Source organism: Urocitellus parryii, chromosome X, assembly GCF_045843805.1.
Source record: "Urocitellus parryii isolate mUroPar1 chromosome X, mUroPar1.hap1, whole genome shotgun sequence".
NCBI classification, from domain to species: Eukaryota; Metazoa; Chordata; class Mammalia; order Rodentia; family Sciuridae; genus Urocitellus; species Urocitellus parryii.
In genome coordinates this window covers 126,805,755-126,823,866 of record NC_135547.1, presented here as the reverse complement: position 1 = coordinate 126,823,866, position 18,112 = coordinate 126,805,755, and the positions used below count along the sequence as shown (strand labels likewise).

Genomic DNA, 18,112 nt, shown 5'->3' with positions numbered 1-18,112 from the left:
GTGCCGGTCCCTCCCGCCGTCCCGCCCTCTGCCGCCGCCGCCGCCGCCGCCGCCGCTCCCGCCCCAGCCCCCCCACTCTCCGCGCTCGGGAGCCAGGAGCCGCCAGCGCCCCCGCCCCGCCGCCGCCGCCGCCGCAGCGCCCTCCGGCCGCCATTCGGCTCCGAAACTTTCCAGCGCCCGCGCCCTCTCGGAGACTCGGCGGCGGCGGGCGGGGGCGGCCCGGGGGCGGCGCTCGGCTGCTCCGGGGCCCGGGCCCTGGTCGGCCGCGGCACGGCCCGGGCTCGGCGACGGCCGGCCGAGGGAGGCGCGGCGCGGCGCGGCCCGGCGCGGCCACAAGTTGCGCTGCGGGCGGCGAGGTGAGTGCGCGGGGCCGGCGGCCGGCGCGGTCCGGGGCGGGGGCGCAAACTTCTCGGGCCGAGGGGCGCGGCGATCGCCCCGCCGGGGGCTGGGGCCCGCCGCCAGGGCGCCCGCACCCTCCCCCCGCGCCGGGGGCCCCCGGGGGGCAGGTCCCCAAGTGTGCCCGGGCCCGGGTCGGGGCGCGGTGCCCTCCCCGGAGGCTGAACAATACCCCGGCGTGGCCGACCCCGGAGTGCGGGCGCGTGGGGCGCGGGCGGAGGCTGGGGGTGCGCCTTTGTTTTGGGAGGGGGAGGTGGCCAGCAAGTTTGGGAAAGCGCAGGATTTCTGCCCCGTGGCCCCTTTGTCTCTGGCTCCTGGGCAACGACGGGGCAGCCCGGTGCCGCCGGGGGGCCGGGGGGCCGGGGGCCGGGGCGGGATTCCCCGTGGGGGAGGGGATCCCCATTCATCCCGGGGCGCTGCCGGCCCTCCCGGAACCGGGTGGAAGCGCGGCGGCGCGCAGAGGAGTGAGTGGCGGGCGAGGCGGCCCGGGCCCCGCGTCCGCTCAGTTTTGGAGGCGCAGGAACTGTCAAGGAAGTCGGGGGGGGGGCTCCCCTCCCCGCCCCCACTCCAGGTCCCAGCGCGGGGACCCGAGGGGCGGCGATCTGGGTGGAAGGGAGCGTCCTGGGACGGGAGAGGGTCTGCAGAGCGCGGCCTGGGAAGGGTGTAGACCTGTTGCTCCCGGGCTGGGGGAGCGGGTGGTGTCCTCTCGTGGGCAGCCCTTCCCTGCTCCCCAGGGGCACCTTCCTTAGGCAGGTGCCGGAGCTCGGAGTGTGTGTGTGTGTGGGTGCACCTTAGGGAGTTGGTGATCACCGCGTTATCACAACTTTGGGTCGCCCGAGGCCCGCCTGCGAGGGGATAGGGCCTGGATTTCACGTGCGTTGCTAGTGGGCGGTCGGGCTGGGGGTGGGGGTGCCCGGCTCGCTCTTTGCAAGGCCTGCAGGAAAAGCAAAGGATGGAACTCATGGAACCCTCAGTTCTCCAAGCCAACTGCATTGGAAATTCCACAAAGTTAAGGTCCGGGGTGTTTCTTTTTGAGTTGGTGGTGTCGTGGAGCAAAACCTAGAACGCCCCTCCCATGCATGTGCAAGTGTTCTGCTTTGCCTTGTCGTGTGGCTTGACGTGACTTCTGCATGTTTTCCTCTCTTGACACGCCGCCCCAGTGCGTCCCTGGTTTAGGCTGGAAGAGAAGGGGGCGGGACTCTAGGAGGGGAGGGGGAGGAGGGGAGCGCCCTGTAAGGTCCCTGGCTCCCCTGTAAGGTCCCTGGCCCCAGTGGCTTGGGGGTAGGAAATGGCTCTTAGAAAAAGGTTACAACTCATTCTTAGAAAAGACACAATTAAAAAAAGAAGAAGAAGAAGAAGAAAAGGAGACTGTTTAGTATGGAACTATTAAGACGCTTTTATTTTAAAGGGTGTTCTTGTCTCACGTGCTGCATATTTTGGGGGGAAGCCACCCAGTCGGGTGATTAATTAAAAAATAAAACTTGAAGTTCATTAGGTACTTGAGCTACGTATTCAAATGGCTCCTAAAGGCAACTCCAGCCTTTCTTTAGTCAAGCACACTCCTGTGGGACCCAAATGGGGAATTGGGGGTGTAGTGAGGTCGTCCTCGGCGCCCCACCGTGCTTGATGGGCTCCGAGGAGATCAGTTTGCCAGTACTGTTTGGAAAGACCAAACAGTGCACTCAGCAGTGTTGTGTGTGCACTCAGAGGTGAAAGTTTCAAAATCTGGAGGTTTTCTTTTTATCGATTGTATCAATATCACTGATTGTACTCTAGGTCATCTTAGTAAGAACATAACTTTCTCTTTTTATGTTGATGGACAGGTGTTCATCCAAAAGTGTATAGACTAGCTGCTGGGGGGATACCAAGGCATGGCAAAGCTGCCATTGGGGTCACTGGGAATAGGAGTGGGTGTGTGCTACCAGCCTCCTCAGGTGCTGGCTCTGACTGTTCTTTGATTGAGGGTTCCATGAGTTCCATCCTTTGCTTTTCATGCATGGGTCCCCAATCCTCCCAGACCCTCACACCACTACTAGAAGTGTTGTAATGGACTGAATCTGGATACCACGTGGAGGGGTGGAGCACTGGGGTGTACTGAGTCCTACTTTATCTAGCACAGCCTCAGTGTGTGAAGTCTGTTGATGGCATCATGAGTCTGCCTTCCTGGGTGGTTAGGAAAGTTTCTTCCATCCCTGTGGCCAACAGAATGCTGAATAGAAGCCCTGAGTTTGTCCTCATCTGGACTGGTGATGTCAGCATGCGGATTATTTCCACTTGGCCTGAAGTCTTGACCGGGCCCACCATGCTGATGGGTTGTTTGACCTTGAACTTCTGCAACTTTCCTGGGAATCATTTTCTAAGTGTCAAAATGAACAGGATTACTAGCAGAGTGGTCCTCTCTGGGTAAGGCAAGGGCCCAAAGAGAATGCTTATGTTAAGTTTTTGAAAGTATAAAGCCTCTTGCAAATTTTAATTGTTCTTGCACAAATAGAACAATTGTCCTTACATAACTCCACTGTCCTGAACTGAGGATTTTGCAGGCACTTGGCTCTCTATGGATAGCAATTATTGTTTCCATTCTGCAGCTGAGGACACTAACCCTCATAGCCATTAAATGACATGCTCACTCATAGCGGAGGGGGAGGGAAGATTGGGTGGTTCCCCTGGCCCAACTCTGAAACTTGGTGTTACTTTGCCTTCCTGTCTAGTGTGGATTTCCATAATGGGAGGCAAAGATCTATAAATGACACACGGGTGAGAATCTATACTGACTGTGGGTAGAAATCTGTGTATACACTCTGACGCTGATTACTTTCTTCTGTAGCCATGCCATTGGATATGGTAGTCACTAAGCCAGACATTTCGGTTTAGACTTAAATTGACTAAAAATAAGCCCTAAGTGTATTTCATGTACTCAGTGATGTGTGGAAAGTGGCCACTGTATTCAGTAGGGCAAAAGTTTTGAAGCAGGTACTGCTGTGTAGTTAATGAAGTGAGTGAAGGTTAAGGAAAGAAAGGAGGTGGGTGTACTTCTTGGGTGGAGGGGAGAGGCATTCGAGTTTAAATAAACTCTTATTAAAAAAAAAAGAGGGCATGTCTTAACCTGAAATTAATAGCGTTAGTTTTAGATTGGGGTGCCAAGGCCAGAAACATGAAACCCCTAGTGAGTGTTTAACTTTGGGCCAGGCAGGGGGTTCTCTGTCTGAAAAGTGGTCCCGCCAGTCCCCACGCGGCCCACCTGAGTGGACTGCAGTGAACACACCACATGGTATAGCTGGAAGGCTCTTGTCCAGCTGCCGTGGGTGAGGGTCCTGCGCAGGGTGACCGAGTGCTGAATTGCATTCGACATTTTCAAGTTTTTGCTGGCTCTGGGTACCTGGGGCTCCTCTAGGTACCCAAAGCCAGTAGCAGAGCAGCTCACCAAACCCTAGGGTCCCCCTTGCCCCTGTCCCATCGGGTCAGGATCCCACAGTAGGCTCTGACTTTGACATTGACCGACAGGAGTGAGGCAAGACCAGCCTACTTTGGTTTCCCGACATTTCCCTCCATTAAGGAGAAAAAAAAGTGTAGTACGCTACATGCAATAAATTGTTAATCTTTCACCAGCAATTATGTTTAAAAAATAGTTCCAATCAGGAAGCACGACTCGAGTCATTCTGTAAACACATTTTTTTTTTTAAACACTGGAAAGATAAACTTTTTTTTTTTCCATAACTATTTTTAGCCTGAAGGAAATAACTGGCCTCTTAGGCCGCGGAGACTGGAGGCGAAGTTTCCCCTCCTCCCTGCCCTCCTTCACCCCTTCCCTCCTTCCCGCCCCTCAATGCCGGCCTTGCCCAGATGGACCCATCTGGCCAGATCAGCACAAGTGAGAACCAGAATCAAAGCTGGAGGTGGGAAGGGACCGGAAAAGGTTGACGTGTGTGCAAAGGTCAGCCAGAGCCTGTGTCTGAGAACAGGAGTTGACCGTCTCAGGGGACAATGTAGCCGTGCAGGAGTCCATAGCCAGGCTGCTGCTGGGCCGGCGAGCCTCCTGCATGGCCCTTCTGTCCATCGTCAGTGCTTTCAGATCTTCATGGAGCTTCCCTGCCTGCTGGAGTGAATTGGAAACCATTAAGAAACAGAATTGGGCCGGGCACAATGACACAACAACTGTAATCCCAGCAGCCTGGGAGGCTGAGGTAGGAGGATGATAAGTTGAAGGCCAGCCTCAGCCACATCTAGGACTAAGCAACTCCGTGAGACCTTGTCTCTAAATAAAGTACAAACTAGGGCTGGGGATGGGGCACCGTGGTCAAGTACCCTGAGTTCAATCTCTGGCACCCATAAAAAACAAAATAACAACAACAACAGAATTGGACCAAATTTAAAATTAAAATGGAAGAGTTTTTTTTTTTTTTAATCCAAGGTAATTGGGTGCCATTTCCTTTGCCTTCTTAAGTTTGTTCCTGGCCATTGAGAATGGAGAGATCAAGATGTGGGGTATGACGTGTGTTCAGGGGAAAAAAAAGGGAAAAATCTTAAAAATGAACGTGGAGAATGTTGATATGGTGTCTTCAACATCGAGGGCTGGGATTTGTGCTCAGTTGGGGCCCTTGTGCCCCCTGCCCAGGGCACAACTTTGCCGGTGTGTGGAGACACGTTGTGTTGTCACGGTGGGCAAGGCGTTCCTGGAGATCAGTGGATGCCGGGACCCGTGAACTATGGTTTGGAAACAACCTAAGTGTGTCCCACAGAGTTTCAGGGACTGGCAGCTGGGTCCCTGGTGAGGTGGTGTTGAGAAGTGGCACCTTTAACAGGTGGGACCTAGTGCAACGTAATTAGGTCAGAGGGCATCGCCTTTGGAAGGCATCCATGCTCCTCCGTCTGGTGCAGTTGAGTGAGAGCAAGCTCTTCTGAAAGAGCAAGCCTGGCCCTGAATCTCCCCGACTTCCTGTCTGGCCGTGGAATCTCTTCCTCCTGGACACCCTCCCATCCTGCCGCCCGAGTCCACTGTCATGTTGTGATGTAGCCACGAGGCCCTCACCACCAGCCAAGCAGAGGGCTGGCAGCCTGACCCGGGACTTGCGGAACTGTGAGCTAAGTAAATCTTTATAAAGTACCCAGCTTTAGGTATTATTTGTTATAGCAACAGAAAAATGGGCTAACTCTCCAGTGGGGGGCACAGGACAGCCCCCATCACAGAGGATGATTCAGCCTTCAATGTTCGTAGTACCAAGAAGTGGTAACCTTGAGTTATGTAATCGACTGCACAGATCTGTTTTGGTCAAGGTTCTGTGGGGGAGGAGGATGCCAAAAGGAGAACTATATCTATCAAGTTGTGTGGTTCTCAAGGTATACAAGTATTGGGGGCGGGTAGCGTATTAGGAAACACGTCTCAGTAGGTGCTGATACAATCAGTTTCAGGTGCTCACAGGAGTAAGGAAGGAGAAGAGGTTGGAGATGAGCTTTGAAGAATGATTGATTAGAAATAAAGCCGCTAAAGCCGCTAGGTGTAGGGGGAAGGGGCTGCTGGTCCCTCCGGCTCTGTCTGGACACAAGTACAGTGAAGCCCCAAGTTCAAGTGCACGGTGGCCAGCGTCTTCCTTTTGGTTTGACTGACATCATCTTAGATTGACTAGGTCTGCTTGTGCCTTTTGGTGTTGATGCAGACCCACTCTGCACTCGGTGAAATGAGTGTCCCCTTGGAATGTCACCCGGCACAGGGTGACTGAGAAACCTCAGAGGGGGCAGCTCAGCAGCAGTTGTCGGAAGTTTTCGCTGCTTGCTGGGCGCGGGGTTGCTGCTTCTGCCCATGTCCTCTGCGACAGCTGGTGGGGTGGTTGAGTGAGCAGGTGTTTTGGACAGCTGGGAGTGGACCTAGGTTTTATAGATGTGCACAGGGAAGGGGTGTCCAGAGTGGGGTTCTGCGGTGGGCTCCAGTCATCCTGAGCCAGCCCCCAACCCAGCCTGATCAAGGGATTTTGCCCTTCTGCTGGATGGGTGATCAGTGTCCCCAGGGCCCGTGCTTTGCAGTCAGAAGTAGTTACTGACAGCACCTGGAGGCAAATTGGTGAACTCCTCCAGCATTCGTTTTCTTAGGGGGAGAAAGGGAGGCAGAGGGAGGGAGAAATTCACTCAGGGTTCTTGGGTTAAAGGAGATGGAATTATTGGATAACGCTTGGAGTTCAAAATGCTTCTGTTTCCCTCGATTTCCAAATTCAGGAACAGGATCTGAGTTTTATCTTCATTGAAAATGATGGTCTCTAGCAATCCCATTTATTTATTTACTTATTTATTTAGGGGGTGCTCCCCAGTACCAAAAAATTATACTGATTGAACCCAGGGGTGCTTAACCATTGAGCTACATTTGCCAAGTTGCTGAGGCTGGCTTTGAACTCGTGATCCTCGTGCCTCAGCCTCCTGGGCTGCTGGAATTACAGGTGTAGGTCACTTATCTTTTCCCTCCCACCCCTAAGTTCCCGGGCTAGTCATATATTTAGAAGTATATTTAAACATACATGTAGGATCCCACCTATGTAATTACAGTCTATGTGAATAGCTTTGGTAATTGCTGTGTGGTAAAGTCGACGGCTTTCCTTTGGGGCTCATGATTTTTATGAGTGTTAGCCTAAGCAAGGTTTTGAGGACTGCCACCGCCGTGGGGATAGAGAAAATCCCAGCACCCCAAAGACGGCATCCCTTCTTCCGCAGTCACCCTTTCTGCAGAACACCTGCCCTTGATGACGTGCCCCAGGGGGAATCCCCCACTCTTCCAGCAGTTTCCGTGACTCTCTTGACGACATGCAAACTTTCTGCTTCAGCATTCTGTGGCCAAAGTACTTTCCCTGGAAAGGCAAGCTGTGAGCCCTGGGTGTGCTCCAAAGCAAGGTTGCGGACAGCTGGCTGCCGCTTGCTGTGTTGGAGAAACCAGAGCGAAACAGCTGCAGGCGTTTAGCTGGGGGTTTGATGAAGATCCCCTCTTTGGCTGGACTTTATTCTTGCCTCCAGGTTGATGGACTTGGGACATCTTTGTACCTACTGCCCAAAACGGCCTCAGGCCTTCAGAGACTGTGCATAGATACAAGGTATCAGAAGGTCAAAATCATGGCTTTGGCTTTGAACATAGGATGCACAGACACTGAAGGGCCCTTGAAGTCTTCCCCCTAGGTTAATCCTGTCAAGATAAACCAGACCCAAGACACCGAGTTGTTCATTTGTCAGAGAAATAAAATGGATCCTTGTGTTTGGTGCGAGTTGTGAACCTCCTTTTGGTGTACCCCAAAGCAAGGTGGAGGAGAGCTGGCTGTGTTTGAGAAACCCTAATCTCACTGCCTCAGCCTGGCGGGAGCCACCTTGATCTTGTGAGAGATGGCGTATTTTCTGGAAGAATCCTGGTCCTGACAGTTTGGAAACTCAAGTCTCGCTTTGGTGTCCTGCCTGGTTGTATGAAGTCATGTAATCTGGGCGTGTCTTCCCGAGTAGAGGCGAGAGGTTGGGCGAGCTCTGCTCAGGTGGGGTGATTTGGCCAGGGTTCGTGGACACTACTTCAACGTTAAATGCACCTTTTTTTAAAAAAAGATTGTGGCCAACGATGATTGTTATGGTTTGCATGTGAGGTGTTCCCCTAAAGCTTCCTTGTAGTAGAAGGTTCAGAGGAGAAATGACTGGAGAGCCTTAACCTAATCAGTGAATTAATCACCTGATAGAGATTAACTGAGTGGTAACTGGAGGCAGATGGGGTGTTGCTGGAGGAGGTGGGCATTGGGGGGCGTGGCTTGGGGGTATATATTTGTGTCCGGCAAGTAGCCTTTCTGTCTGCTTCTGATGGTCCTGTGAGCTGCTTTCCTGCACCGCTGTGATGTCCTGCCTCATCTTGAGCCCGAGGAATGGAGTCTGCCGTCTGTGGGCTGAGACCTCTGAAAGTGTGAGCTCCCACGTAAACTTTTCCTCCTCTACAGTTGTTCTGGTGGGGTCTTTTAGTCCCAGCAGTGAAAAAGCTGACTAAGACAATGAAATGTTGAGATGATGGACAGTTATTTACATTCTGTGCTTAGATTAACTTTTTCCCCATGGTTAAAAGAAGCACTATTTTGGTAAACATTGGTAAGTTATTTATTTTGGTTTTAAAAAAAAGAAGGTTGACTCTCTGGGCTCTAGGATGTTTCTGAGTAATTCTTGAGAGTATTGTAGTGTCTCTGGTCTCCCAGAGGGCGTAAAGTAAGCGCAAACGATGCTCGGGGCACAATTCAACGGTGTTGATTCTTGACCAGGGTGTCTGCCTGTTTTTCCAATCGTGATGTAGCTGCAATGCTTACAAGAGAACAGGAACGATTGCTTGCTTGCTTTCCTGGAGCTGGGAACCTGCCACATGACCCCGGATAGCTGGCACTGACTGCTTCCCTCTCTGGAACCCTCGCCACCGGCTTCTGGCAGGGGGACAGAAGCAGGGAGGAGGGAGACCCTCACCAGCCAAATTGCTTTCCCAGTTCTCCAGGAGGTTGAAAACTTGGTCCAGGTGTGTTGAGAACTGGATTGCTAACACCATCCTCGTAGTAGGAGCAGGAACAGAAGGGCCCTGGTCCCCTTTCAAACAACCTGTCTCTGTACTGCTGAGGATTCGCTCTTGGTCTCGGGCTTTAGCATCTGCAGCTGTGGGGCACGCTTTAATTGTGCAAGCACTTCTAGTTGGATTTCCTGGTGGAAGTTTAGACCAACCGAAGCTCACTGTATGAGCTGCCATTTTATTTCCTTACCTCCTTAATAACAAATACTTCAATGCAGTGAGACCATCTGAAATCCCTTTAAGATCTGGAGGGAACGAGGCACACCTGCCCGCCGGCTTCCGATTCCAGTGCCCTGTGGGCGATTCTGGGTCCCGACGGGCCCTCTGGGTGCCTTCTGTGAGGTGTGCCATCTTGATGTCCGTTTGAAGATGGAAGTGGAGTTGAGTAGATGTCACCAAAGCCATGTGACGTGGAAATCTATACTGCCACTCTGGAAACAGAATTCCTAGGATCTGTAAAAATCCAGGTGGTGCTGTAGTTACAGATGGTACTTCTGAAAACCAACAAGGGAAGGAGGGAATTCACGGTCCCACCATTTGTTTATGTGGGGAATGGATCAAACTTGGGTCTTTGCCATCGATTCTTTCTCCCAGAATTTTATCAGACTTATTTACTTATTTGGTGGTGCTGGGAATTGAACCCTGGGCCTCAGGCATGCTAGGCAAGCCCTCTATTGCTGAACCACAACATCCCCCTCCCCTCTTATCAGACATTTTAATGCCAGGCAGTTTTAACGCCAATTCCACTTTGGTAAAAACTCAAGAACCCCAAGTTAAAAACTTAAATTTTCTTTTTCAGTGCTATTGAAATCAGGGGACCTGATCAGACCTTTCTTTTTTAAAGTTTGAGACGGGGTTTCCATAAGTTGTGGAGGCTGATCTTCGACTTGGATCCTTTTCCCCCAAGTAGCTGGGATTACAGCTGGCTTTAATTCATAATTTGACTATGAAAAAAACTACCTCCTTAGGTTTTGTTTCTGAGATATTGCTGTTGATTCTATGCCAATTTATGGAGCTCATAAATCATGAGATGGGGGCACGGGAGCTGTACTGCTTGAACTGATACAGGTGTGTGCTCTGAAATCATATTTAGGGTCCCGGAAGCTGGGAATATGGGACAAAGCCAAAATTTCTGTGCAGAGACGCACAGGTTGTATGTGTCCAAGTACCAAGGTCTGTGTGTGTGTGTGTGTGTGTGTGTGTGTGTGTGTGTGTGTGTGTCTCGCACACAGGCCAAGTGACTTTGCAGTCTCCCCATTTAAGGTTTAGATAGTGGTCTGGAGGAGTCAAGAGTAGGGATCTTCCTTAGGGAAGGAAACATTCATTGACAGGGTGTACCCTGCACATTTTAGATGAGTGGGTTTTGCTTTGTTTTTAAAGCTGAAAAAATATTTGAGAAGCCAATGACAGTATCTGGTTGCAGGTGCCTGAGGAAACCTTGCAAGAGTGTGGAGCTTTTGAAGCCTTTCTGATTCTGCAGTGTTTTCCTAATTACCTCCTTCTGTTTATAAATCAGCTCCTTTTATTGACGGATGCCTCCAGGGCTCTGGAGAGTCGGGCATTATGTGGAAGAAGTGGCTCAAACTTTAAAAGGAAACGGGAGGAGACAGTGCCAGAATTGGGTGCCCTAAGTCTGGCTGTTGGTTTGATGTTTTTGTCCCCCACCGGCTGCGTTTTATCCATCATGATTGCTATTAAAGTTATTTTTGCATTTATCACATTAGAGTCTCATTTAGATGGCAAAGATCATTTTAATTGATGCTGAATCACGGGTGTTAGAGTGAATGCATATCAAGATTAAATTCCAAAGTCGGACCCCACCGTGGACTGTGGAGGTGAGAGGTGGACCTCTGGGCCTGCTGGCCAGACCCCTTCGCTGAGAAGGGCTGGAGGTGGTTTTCATGAAACCCTTGACTGTCCACCTCCAGTTGCTCTGGGATTTCCAGGCCTGCTCTCTCGTTTATTTAACTGGAAGGGATGGCTGAATTAGCTCTGGTATGTGTGTGCTGGCCGGTGTAGTTTTGGCTGTTTGTGCGTCTCCCCTCTGCAGAGACCGAATTCCCCGTGTAAGTTTGTATATAAAAGGATGCGGGGCGTCCACAGGGAAGAGTGCTTGCAGGCTTCCACGTACCGAGGGGACTCCTCGGGCAGGCGTCATGAAGGCACCTGGGCATCTGCGCAGACATGCATTTTCCCTTATTTATCTCGACTTCAGGAAGCATTGCTTTTCTTTGTAGTAATGTTCAGAAGGCACCCACTGCAAGGAGAGGAGAAAAGGCAAGTGGGTTTTTTTTTTTTAACAGCCTGCATCTGTGCCCTGTCCCAGCTCTCCAGAGATCCTTTAAGCTCCTCTGACAGTCGGTTAAAACCAAGTGTAAGGCAGGTGCAGAGAGTATTCGCCAATAAGCTGCATGTGCCCCCCACCGCCCACCCCCTGGAGGAGGAAGGCGGAATCGCCTGGTGAGCCTCACCTTGCAGGCCGGTGGCTGGACACCCTGGATCTGGATCCTCTCTTGTCTTTGCTAAGTGACGGCAGAGGTCATTCTGCATCCATTTGCCAGCCAGGCCCATGCGCTCCTCGGAGGCCCACACCTGAACTGATTTTGTTTGAGTGGACGTGGGGTGTGGTCGGCGGGGCCGGCGTCTCCCTACACTTTCTGGGAGTTGAGGCTGGACCGTGCAGGGCAGGAACAAGTCAGACCAAGTGGGACCAGCCACAGGGACATGAAATCTGAGCACAGCCACCTCAGGGAGTATAGAACCCAGTGGGCAGAGAGCATTCTTGGGCCATTCCCATCCTGCACACCCCGCCGGCGGCTAACTCCCCGTGGAGAAGCTGGGGGTATAAAAATGAGCTGTCTTTGTCTTTCCGTGGAAATAAAAATCAAATCAATTTTAGTTCCAATAATTGTATGTGAAGCTTTATAATTGGAAATCTGAAGCTAGCAAAATTATATAACCCTAGTTAATTACATTAGTGTACCCAAACTAAATATAGAATGGGATTAGCTCATGGAAACATTTCATTTTTCATCCCAGTCAAGTGCAGCTCCTAGCCACCCAGGAGTCAGCGAGTTCTTCTTTTTGCAGTTGCTGGAGGTGGAACCCTGGGGCCTAATACTTGCTAGGCAATTGCCTGACCCGAGCTACACCCTGCTTCCCCCCACCCCCAGTTAGCTGCCTCCTAGTTGCGTTTTGTAATGCTTTGAACATTCTGTACAAGTTTCCAAGAAAGTTGGGTGAAATAGGAGACTGTTTTTTTTTTTTTAAAGATTCAGGTGCAAGTACAAATGGTAGGATAGGTCGTCCTGTTGGGAGGCAGGCAGGCCTCTGGTTTTTCAGGGTGGCGCTCCCTTTAAGGGAACTTGGGGCTCTGTTCATGGTTTCTATCTACAAGTAAAGTTCACCGTTCTCCAATTTCCCGTTGTGTTTGCTTTTCCATTCCACCTTCTATATTTGGACAACACATGTATTTTTCTGGATGGGTTTCTGGTGGCACAGATGTTCATCAGAGTGGAATTTCTGTGCGCAGGTCGGGGGCTGGGGTTGAGCATGAGTTAACCATCGTCTTGTACAGTGCAACTGGATACATTGTCGATGCAGGCTGGGCACCCATTTCCTTTGCAGGCTGTGTATTTCTTTGTTTCATTTGGGTTAGCCATGAATGTTGGCTTTGCCTTCTGGGGCGCAGAATCTCCCTGAATGTTTCATTTGATAGCAGCCGCCCCCTCTCCCCCCATCTTTCCTTTTTTCTGGTCCTGGGCATGGAACTCGGGACCTGGAGCATGCTAGGCAAGCGCTGTGTCGCTGCGTTACCCCTGGGACTTTTCTTGAACAGTGTTGAGGTGTAAAGGAGATGCCATCATGTCACCTGTCTTAAGTGAATAGTAATGCACAGTAGATTCACCAAGTTGTGGAGACCTACCATTACCTAGCTTGAAACCATTTTAATTCCCCAATAAGGTGGTCCTCCAGTTGCCCTCTGTCTCTGCTCCCCTGTCCCCCTCCTTCAGCCATGGGCAATGGGGGGGGGGCTCTCATCTCTAGATTTCCCTTTCTGGATATTTTAGAGATAAGTCTCCAGGAAGGAGTATCTTTGTGGTGGAGCTTTCTAGATAGTGAGTCTGGATTGACGCATCTCGCCTCCCTCTTCCCACTGCCCAGGAGAGAGAGGGAGGGGGAGCAGAAGGCCGGCGGGGTGGGCTCCCTGCCTCCAGTTCTTCATCTATCTGGAAAGTCGGGATCATGATGCGCTTGTTGCAGGCTCCAAGGTGAAACCACGTGGGAATCATTAGTTCCTCACCTGGCACGTGGCAGGAGGGAGCTCCTGGTCCGCTTGGGGATAGGTGACAGGGAATGGTGTGTCCCAGCCCCAGGGGGCAGGTGAGAATTGCGAAGGGGTGGGGCTGGCCTAAGGAGGGTGGGCTGTCCCTGGAGAGCTGAGAACAGCCACAGGCCTGCCAGGGGAGTGGACCCTTTTCCTAAGGCAAGGGATAAACAAGACTTTGGAGCTCACTTTTTTCCCCTTTGGGCACTGGGGATTGAGTACTAGGGGTCACTGGACCCCTGAGCCACATCCCCAGGCCTATTTTGTATTTAGAGACAGGGCCTCGCCGAGTTGCTTAGGGCCTCACTGTTGCTGATGCTGGCTTGGATCCTCCTGTCTCGGCCTCTGGAGCTGCTGGGATGGCAGGCCCTGGCTGGAGCTCACTTTTGAGGGGGAAGAGTGACATTTGAACTGAAGCAGTCACTTACCTGGGCTTGGATCTGGGGAGCATCTGTCTCTCCCTGGTGGTTGGGTTCCCCGGTACCGGCCTCCTCCTCTCCCTTTGGTCTCTGGAAAGCTGGCCTCTCCCCTGAAAGTGTCTATCCTTTACTTGGGCCTCCTGGACTCGCTGCCTCGGATCTGCCCTTTGGTCTTTGGTTTCTTTTGCCAGTCCCTCTCCCTACACTTTATTCCCCTGAGGGAATAACTGACTCTATGCTAATTTCAAAGAGCCCAAGCCTTTCAGAGTTGATCTCTTCTTCTTCCCCCTCTGGCTGAGAAATCAGGAGACCCAGTCTAGGAACACAGCGTGTAGATCATTTCCTAGCCATTTTGCCTGTCCACAATCAAATATGTAGTGTTTCTCACCACATGGAATCACGTGGTGCTTGTTAAGATCCATCTGCTTGTCTTATTTTTCTTTATTGAGGCAAAATTGAAATTGGCATCAGTAGGCATAAAGTGCAGTTTAATTCCTCACAGATACATAAGTACACATGCCTGTTTGTGAAACCTGCACCACAATCAAACTCGCAAATATTCCATGGCTCCCTGAAGTTTCCTTCTCTGCTTTGGAATCTCGCTGCCTCTCTCCATCCCTGTCCCCAGGCAACCATCCATGGGCTCCAAGTTACTGTGCGTTTTCCTGGAATTGTTTTTTTTTTTTTTTTTGCTTTGTGTTTGGGTTTTGCCTGGCTTTTTTCCCTTGGCGAAATGATTTTTGGGGCTTCCTGGGTGTTGTATGTCATTAATTCTTACTTCACTGCTGGGCGGGATTCTGTTGTCTGGAGGCAGGGAAACTTGGGTATCCGTTCCATAGTTGGACTTTTTTTAATGGGTAATGCTGCTGTCCATGTCCACTGGTTCTCAAACTTCATGTCTCAACCATCCAGAGAGCTTGCTGAGGCAGAGGGCCGAGTCGGTGCCCTGCATCTCTGATTCAGCACGTGTGGGATGCTGGGCCCAGGTCTGTCTGCCTGACGGCTCCCGGCTGCTGGTGGCAGGGGTGGCCTTGGGGTGGAGTGGGAGGCAGCCTGGTGCCAGGCTCTGTGCTAGCTCTGCACGGTGCTCCCTGGAACCTGTGGGGGGGGGGGGCAAGGTCCTCCCCTGCCTTTTCTTTCTTGGGCAGGCCAGATCAGGACCCCTGGATTCTCCCAGGGGACTCCTGAGCTCACCCCTGCACCACCTCCAGGCCCGACTTGCGGCTGACCTCGGCTTGCTCACATCAGCATCGGGAGATCGGGAGATTTGCAGGATCGCAGGCCCTTTTGGAGCCTCTTCTCCATGGGATGGTGGAATTTAAAGTACTCCTTCCATCACTGGCTGAGATTCCCATGGCAGCTGCTTCTGCCCCCTCCTCCCCTCCCCCACTCCCAGTGCCATTTGTAGAAATCCAATCATGGGATCCATAGACCTTTTTTTAACTTTTTTCCTTGTAGTGGTAGATGGATACAGTACTTCTTTATGGGGTGCTGAGGCTCGAATCGGACCTTCACGCACTCTACCGCTGAACCCAACCCCATCCATGGACTTTTATGTCTGGCTTCTTTCTCTTAAAACTTTTGACGTTCGTCGTGTTGTGGCTCCTTCCTCGTGAGCATTTTGTCCCCCCATGGGCAGAGGTGGGGGGGTGGGCCAAGGGACCCCAGGAGTGCGGTGGCTGTGAGGAACGTGCCAACCCGGGATGCAGGCCGGCCCTCCCCTTGACTGCATTGGAAAGGGGAAACCTGTTCACAAACTCCGGGACCATTGGCTTCCAGCCTGACGCCAACAGCCATTTTTCTCCCCATTCTCCCAACTTCTGCACCTAAGGGTCCACGTGAGATCAAGTCCAGGGCTCCTGCTGGTCTCTCCCTGGGTGACGTGTTTTTGGGGTGGGTATCAGCAAGTAGGTAACTAGACTTGGGACACTTGACTTTCCCTGGGCTGGGGGGGTTGTGTGACCTTTCTTCCAGGTCTGGGGTTGTGGGACTCCCCTGCAGCTTGCCGGTGGTCACTGCCAGGGTCTCCGGAAGCCCCAGCCTCGACTGAGAAGACTAACGGAATTCTTTTTTTTGGATCCAAGGCGCTTAACCACTGAGCCACATCCCCAGCCCATTTTCTGTTTGATTTGGAGACACAGGGTCTTGCTAAGTTGCTTCGGGCCTCACTAAGTGGCTGAGGCTGGCTGTGAACTCGTCATCCTCCTGCCTCAGCTTCTCCAGCCTCTGGGATGACAGGCCTGAGCCACTGTGCCCAGCTGAGGTTCTTTTCCAGGTTGAGCACCCTCCTGTCCATGTGTGACCGCAGTTTCTGGTTCAGGGTGGGGTTGCAGAATAAAGCCTGATTTTTCTCTTGTAGTGCTCGGGGGAACTAAGGGCCTTCTGCAGACTGGCAAGCGCTCTGCCACTGAGCTGCACCCCCAGCCCTTTTTCTTTTCTGAGACAGGGTCTCCTTGAGTCGGCTCTCGCTGCCCTCTGACTGGCCATCCCCCTGTCTCCGGGGTTGTGGATTACAGGTGTGCACCATCTCACCTGCACTTCCATGACTTTATCCTTTGCTGTGTACTGTAGTCCTTCTTCAGGCTTTATTAATATTTTTAAATGATGGCTTAGTTTAATAAAGGAATCTTTTATTTGGTGTGCAAAAACTTCTTTTTGAATAAGAGGTTTCATAAGGAGCTAAAAATTTTTTATTTCCTCTCCAAGAGGCCTCTTGCCAATTTATTCTTTTATGCTTGCATTTTCCTAGATTGTAAATACTGTTCTTTTCCTTTTTAAGATTGTAAATTCTGTTTTTTTTCTTTGCTAGGACTTACATATAGAAGTGCACTGTCATTGAGCAACAACCTCAGCCATTTTATTTTCATTTTGAAACCGGGTCTCCTTAAGTTGCCGAGTCTGGCCTCACACGTGTGGTCCTCCTGCCTCAGCCTCCCGAGTAGCTGGGATTACTGGCTTTAAAATGGAAAGTTCTCTGTATTGGTGATTGTGCTTTAAATTTCATTTGTGCCTCTGCCCAGTGGACGCCCAATGGTAATTACCAGCCAGTGGCTAAGGTGTCAATGGCAGTGCAGGTTACGCTCTGGTGAGATTTGTCAGGCATGCTTGGACCAACTTTTTACACCTTGCTCTACATTCTCTATCTTGAGAAAGTAATGGTGTGTTTGCCTGGTGGGTTATGTGGCCTGCTGCTGCATTCAAGTTGTTTTATTTTGGTGAGTGAAAGATTTAAGTGTGAAAACATGAATCAGGGGGGAAGCCCAGGACAATGCAGAGTGGGAAAATATGTGTGTATACACACACACACACACACACACAGTGCTGGGGGTCTGCCCCAGGGCCTTGTGCATGCTAGGCAAGCTCTCTGTCTACCCCCGAGCCCCAGCCCTAGCCCTGCATGAATAGGGCTGCTCTCCTCCCTTGCTCAGCTCAGTTGCACATAGCAAGGAAATACAGCACCCCTTTTAGGAAAGCTGTTGGGGAAACAATTACTGTAGAAGATTCTTGTCACCTCCATTTGCTATAGTCGAGTCAGCCATGCAATACCTTCTGGGGGCTACCAGCAGGTAAGAGAATAGCTTGGTTATAAAAAACCGAATTTCCTTGGTTTAGTAGCAACTCATTGCAATGTACTGCAATGTTAATAGTGATGTGATTGCTTGCAGTGGTAGAGCAAGGCTTCTGTTTTCCCAGGTGGGTGGGGAGACGGTGGTTTGGGAGGTGCAGGGAGGTGGCTCTGGCCTTCCCCAGCTCTTTCAAAACCTGTTAACTTGCCTTGTCTTCCTGGTCATTAGGACACCAAGCTGGAGTGTCTGTCAAGCAGGTGACCTAGAAATTCACATACAGTGAAAGAGGAGATTAAAATAGAAGTATGTGAACTAAATTGGAAGGAGGACTTGGCTTCATTTAAAAAAAAAAAAAAAGCCAGACTGTTCACAATGAAGCTGCCACTTTTCCAAGGACAGGGCCAGCCATTTCAGATGTCCTGATGATACGGTCATGGTCACCTACATGAAAACGAGCCAGCCTCTTGAACGCCAAGATGGAGCGGTTGAAAGCAGCACAGGTTCTGGAAAAGGAGCACTCTGAGCCAGCGTGACCTTTGTCACTTAGCAGGGCCTGGAATGTTCCTTGTGCACAGTGAGCCGGGAGCCACTTGGAAAGAAATGGAACTTTTGCCTGCCTGGCTGTATCGAGATGTTTTGATCATTAATTCATGTCACAGGAATAGAAGGTTCATGAGAGAGTGGCGTGTGTGTGTGTGTGTGTGTGTGTGTGTAGAATGAAACCATTTGAAGCTTAGGGAGTTTGTGAAAACATGCATTTGGGGACAGAAGGGCAGATTGGGGCGTTGGGCTGGGTATCTGCCCTGGAAGTAATCACAACAGGTTTGTGGAACTCGGTGTGAATTGAGAGAGATGGACT

The 18,112-nt window shown here is 51.3% G+C and overlaps 1 protein-coding gene across 1 annotated transcript in view; it reads left to right on the top strand.

The window, feature by feature from the left end:
* Positions 1-282: 282 nt before the first annotated feature.
* The window catches only part of Tbl1x (transducin beta like 1 X-linked), a 178,234-nt gene continuing 160,404 nt past the window's right edge, over positions 283-18,112 (top strand). The window contains exon 1 of the mRNA XM_026414574.2: positions 283-356. The gene's annotated coding sequence lies outside the window, so the exon portion shown is untranslated. The remainder of the gene's footprint in view (positions 357-18,112) is intronic.